Genomic DNA, 6,000 nt, shown 5'->3' with positions numbered 1-6,000 from the left:
GAAGCATAATTATGCTTTACTCTCCAAAATAGCATGGAGACTATGGTCTGATTCTGATAGCCTCTTGTGCCATTTCCTAAAGTCAATCTATTTTCCTCATTCCTCTTTCTTAAATGCAAAGTTGGGTCATCAACCAAGTTGGGGATGGAGAAGTATCATGGTTGGGAAGGAGGTTTTGTATTCTGGTTTGTGTTGGAGAGTGGGTTGTGGAGATGGTATTCGTGTTTGGGATGATGGTTGGATTCCCACTATTCATGGCTTCAAGATTACATCTAGCCAACCTCCAAACACTACAGTGTTTTTTGTATCTGATCTCATTGACCCACTTTCAATATGTTGGCGTGGAGATCCTCTTCAATCTCTATTTAGTCCATATGAGGTTGGTGAAATCACGAAGATAAACCTCCATTTGTTTCCTCAATAGGATACTCTTGAATGGGCTGCAAGCAAAAATGGTGTTTTTTCAATTCGTAGTTATTGCGTCAAGAAATCGTCGGCGGTCCTTCGAGTGCCGTAACCCACAAAAGAACCTGGGTGACAAACAGATGAATGATAGAATTCAAGATATTCAAGATGCGTTGATGGGGTAGAGTACCTCTGCTTTTATAATGGAGTGTGGAGAGTCCCAGTTGATGGCGAATAATCCCCGTAGTAGATAGAGTCCCGAAGTGTCAGGGGTCTTCCATGGTTGGTTGCCTCCCTACGGGGAAACAGTATCCCGATAAAGATGATGTCTCAGATAGATAAACGTAGATGTGTTGTGAGATGAGGTGCTTGTATCCGTCTTGGATTGTGTAGTTAATAGGTGATGGTATAGAGTCCTGGAGATGGTGTAGGTCTTATTGATGACGGTGGTAGTAACCTAGTCTTAGTCCAGGTCCGTGGAGGGTGGTCTGTACCCCCGCTTGGGTTCATGCGTGTCTGGGGTTCACGTCCACAGGCTGTCCATGCCCATAGAGACCACACCCGTGGAGATCGCGCCCGAGGGGGTCCATGCCCAGGGGTCAGCACCCGAGGGGTTCACTCCCAAGGAATTCGCTCCCAAGGGGTTCACGCCTAAGGGGTTTACGTCCGAGGGTGTCCGCCAGAGGGGTTCGCGCCCGAGGGGTGGTCTGCACCAGAGGTTGGTCCGTGCCCGTCATGCGGTCCGCGCCTACCTGGTTCTCCACTGGTTCTGAGCTGGCCCACCTTGTTGGCCCGGGACGCGTGGTGGCTTCTGATTGGTCCGTATGAATTTGGGTTTATCATTTGCCCCCCACTCTCTTGGATCAGGAGGTCCAAGAGAGTAGACTTCACTTTTGCACTCATAAGGGGCTTGTTCCGGATTTTTGATTGTTGGAGGGTATGCTTGCGAATCACTTGGTGAAATAGGAGAGGTTGTGGGTTCAAACCTCTCCTCTTACACCTTTCGTCTTTTTTCCTTTCTTCTTCTCTTTTTGTGGATGTATCTTTTTCACCTCTCTCTTCCTTTTCCACTTTTCATCCTTTCACTTTTTTGCTCTTCTCTCTCTTGCTTTTTTATTTTCACTTTTCTTTCTTGGATTCTTCTTCCTTGTATGCATTTGGCATTTTCTTTTTCGGTGCCCCCCCCAAGTGTTTGTCTTTAGGTGGCATAGAGTAGTGTGACCATCCATCATTGGCTCTGGCCCTTTGGTTGGCTTGCTAATTAGCCTAGTGCTTAAGCTTGTTATGCTTCCCATCCGTGGTTGTGTCTTGGACCTACGACGCCCGTGCTCATGCCTTCTTGGTCTGTGCTTGGTGCCTCGGTCTCAGGTTCATCACTCGAGCCTCGATCTCGCACCCAAGTCTCCATTTACGGCCTCGCCCGTCCTGTGCTTCGCGCCTTTAGGGTCCGCACCCATAGGGTCCGCTCCCGTCTCTCTCCACCCGCACCCATCATCTGCAGCCTTCTATGCTTCGTACCCTTAGGGTCCACACCCATAGGGTCCGCTCCCATCTCTCTCGGTCTGTACCCGTCATCCGCGGCCTTCTGTGCTTCACGTCCTTAGGGTCCGCTCCCGTCTCTCTCGGTCCGCACCCGTCGTCTGCGGCCTTCTGTGCTTCACGACCTTAGGGTCCGCACCCCTGCGCTTTGGTCTGCGCCCCTGTACTTTGGTCCATGCCTATTGGCGCCGCTCTCCTGTCCACGCCTGTTGGTGCCGCTCCATTGTCTGTGCCCGTTGGCGACTTCCACGCCTGTTGACGCCTGTCAACCACGGCCCTTAGCCGTGGCCAAAAACCCTTCTTCTTTTTTTTCACTCACTTTCTTCTCTCCCTTCCCTCTCCAAGAGTCGACGCCCATGCCTTTTGGGCGTGGACCCTTGGCTCTATTTTTTCACTCTCTTTATTCTCTCCCTTCTCTTCTCACCCAAGGTCATGGCCCTTTGGCTGTGGCCTCTTGACCTTCTTTTTTTTTTCATCACTCTCTTTCTTCTCTCTCTTCTCTCCTCTCTTCTTCTCTCTATTAAGAGTCGACGCCCATTGATGGCTCCCATGGCCCTTTGGTTGTGGCCTCTTGGCCGTGGTCTCTTGGTCGTGGCCTCTTGGCCCCTTTTTTTTCATATTGAGTCGAATTGGTCTTTGGCCATAGACACGTCTTTACTTGAACCTTGACCTCGACCCCATGGGAACTTCGACTTCGGACCTCGGACCTCGGACCTCGAACCTCGTCCATGCCCATAGCCTGTCGCCGACAGCCTTTGGCCGTGGCTTTTTTTTTTTTCATCACTCTCTTTCTTCTCTCTCTTCTCTCCTCTCTTCTTCTCTCTATTAAGAGTCGACGCCCATTGATGGCGCCCATGGCCCTTTGGCTATGGCCTCTTGATCGTGGTCTCTTAGCCGTGGTCTCTTGGTCGTGGCCTCTTGGCCCCTTTTTTTTTTCATATTGAGTCGCATTGGTCTTTGACCATAGACACGTCTTTACTCGAACCTTGATCTCGACCCCTCTTGAACTTCGACTTCAGACCTCGGACCTCGAACCTCGTCCATGCCCAAGGCCTGTCGCCGATGGCCCTTGGCTATGGCTTTTTTTTTTTGTATTGAGTCGAATTGGTCTTTGGCCATAGACACATCCTTAATCAAAACTTGACGTCGACCCCTCGCGAACTTCGACCTTAAACCTCGAACCTCGACCTCAGACCTTGGACCTCGACCTTGACCTCGAACCTCGAGCCTTACCCATGTCCATGGCCTGTTGTCTACGGCCCTTGGCCATGGTAGTTATTTTTATTTTGTACCTTTCCTCCTGGGTTTGCTTGTTGGTCGTTGCAGCTCGCTTTCCACTCTCCTGGGTTGGTGGCTTGACGTTGGGGGACTACTACTCAAGTAAGCAGCCTTCCTTGCCATTATCCATGATGTCTAGCGAATCTAACTCCGCCACTGTTGTAGTTGGGTCCATAGATTGGCCCTCTTCAAGGTCGTCTTCTTCTGTAGACACTCTCCCCCCATTGCCTTCTCCCAGACCTACTTCTAGTGACGGGAAGGATGTCGTTGATAGTCCTGACCCGTTGGTAGTCCTCCTAGAGATGATGCTTCTGAGATTGTCCTTCGTGCCCCTGGGGAGTTGATCGTGCCTTCTCTCACCGAGCGGATGAGGTCTGCCTTTATGAGGTTTCCTTCTCCTATAGCCATCTTTCTGGATTTCTGTGGTTGGATCCGCGCTCCTTTGTGTATTGCTCTTCATCACTCATATATGGTCGACTGGTTTTAGTAGTCGTTCAACCCCAATGGCCTTGCGCCTTGATAGTTCTCGGTCTTTTTTAGTCTGCGGACCTTGGTGGCATTGCACCTTGGTGGTCCGGAGACCTTGGTGGCATTGCGCCTTGGTGGTCCGGAGGCCTTGGTGGCATTGCACCTTGGTGGTCAGCGGACCTTGGTGGCATTGTGCCTTGGTGGTCAGCGGACCTTGGTGGCATTACGCCTTGGTGGTCCATGGACCTAGGTGGCCTTGCACCTTGGTGGTCCGGAGACCTTGGTGCCCTTATGCCTTGGTGGTCCATGGACCTGGGTGGCCTTGCGCCTTAGTGGTCCGTAGATCATGATGCTCTAGAGGTGGTCCATAGACCATGGTGTTTTGGAAGTGTTCGACCGAGGGGTAGAGTAGATGAATGTATCCCAATATAAAATTTCAAATTATCCTTGAAAACTGTAATTGTAATGTGACTTACTGTGTACCGTGGCTGACTATACTACTGCTACTGCTACTACTACTACTACTACTACTACTGGTGACACTGCTGCTACTACTCTTATTGGTAGTACTTCTTCAGGTGCTTTGAGTTCCAGGTACAGTCTACCTTCTTGCCCCCCTGAAGTTTTCAAGTGATAGGTCCCTGGACGTATCAGCTTGGAAATTATGTAAGGTCCTTCCCAGTTTGCTGATAGCTTCCCTTCCTTCCGTGGCTGCAATTCACTTGCCCTCCTTAGGACTAGGTCTCCCTAGTGGAAGAGCCTTTCTCTTACTCTGGCGTTATAGTACCTGGCGGTTCGTTGCTGATATGTCATATTTCTTAGGAGTGCCTTTTCGCATACCTCATCTAGGAAGTCCAGGTTTGCTCATAGTCCATCGTTGTAAGTGCGCTTATTGAAGTGAAGTGCTTTGTGGGACATGGCGAAGACCTCTACTGGTGCCAGTGCCTCTGTGCCATATGCTAGGCGGAATGGGCTTTCTCCTGTGGGAGTCCTTACAGTGGTTCGGTATGCCCACAGGACACTTGGTAATTCCTCGACCCACTTCCCTTTGGCTCCTTCTAGCCTCTTCTTGATTCCGTCTAGCAATGTTCTGTTTGTCACCTCCACCTAACCATTGGCATGTGGGTAGGCTACCGAGATAGGCCGATAGTCAATATTGTAGCTTTGGCAGAATGCTCTAAACTTGGGGTTGTCGAACTGCTTCCCGTTGTCTGAGACTAGTATCCTTGGTACCCCGAATATGTAGATGATGTCGTCACGGACAAACTTCTCCATTTCATTCTCGGTTATTTTGGCCAATGGCTTTGCCTCGATCCATTTGGTGAAGTAGTCTATGGCGACCACCAAGTACTTGCGGTTCCCTGATGCTGCTGCGAAGTCACTTAGGATGTCCACCCCCCACATAGCAAAGGGAATGGGATTGTGGATCGATGTTAATTTGGTGGTGGGTAGATGGGGTACTAGGGCGAACAATTAACATTGCTGGCTAGCCTTGACATACTGTATTGCTTCCTCTTGCATTCATGGCTAGTAGAACCCCTGACGAAGGACTTTATAGGCTAGAGCTCACCCTCCCATGTGGCTCCCACATATCCCCTCATGAACCTCTGCTAGGGCATACTTGGCTCCCTTGGGTCCTAGGCACCGGAGTAGTAATGCTGTGACCCCCTTCTTATATAGTACTCCGTCCAGGATGGTGTACTTTGCAGCTCTCATCCTTATCTTCCTTGCTTCGACCTTGTCTTCTGGTAAGATGTCATTCTGTAGGTAATTGAGTATGGGGTCCATCCAGCTAGGCCCCTCCTCAATCTCATTAACCTACTTCTCCTGATATGTTGGCTCATGTAGTACTTCAATGTAGATGGCACTGGCCAGGTTTCAGAGCTCGTCATTGACTAGCCTGGACAGGGCATCAGCGGTGGCATTCTGGATCCTGGGAACCCAAACCATCTCGAACTTCATGAACTCCCTGATCAATGCTCGAGCACATGCTAGGTATGACGCCATTCACTCGACCTTTGCCTCATACTCTCCATTCATCTGGTTCACTACAAGCTGGGAGTCACTCCAGATGGATAGGTGTGTGACTTGGATGGCTTTGGCCACCTGGAGTCCAGCCAATAATGCCTCGTACTCTGCTTCATTATTGGATGCTAAGAAGTTGAATCGGAGAGCATACTGGATTCAAAATCCTTCGGGGCTGGTAAGTATGAAGCCAGCCCCGCTTTCTGCTGCGTTACTCGAACCATCCACTTATATCTCCCATGATCCTCGATCATGCTCCTCTGGTTCTTCTACTTCTGGCTTAAT

The sequence above is a fragment of the Telopea speciosissima genome, chromosome 1 (assembly GCF_018873765.1).
Source record: "Telopea speciosissima isolate NSW1024214 ecotype Mountain lineage chromosome 1, Tspe_v1, whole genome shotgun sequence".
Classification (NCBI taxonomy): domain Eukaryota; kingdom Viridiplantae; phylum Streptophyta; class Magnoliopsida; order Proteales; family Proteaceae; genus Telopea; species Telopea speciosissima.
The sequence above is the reverse complement of the archived record's forward strand: the minus strand, read 5'-3'. Positions refer to the sequence as shown.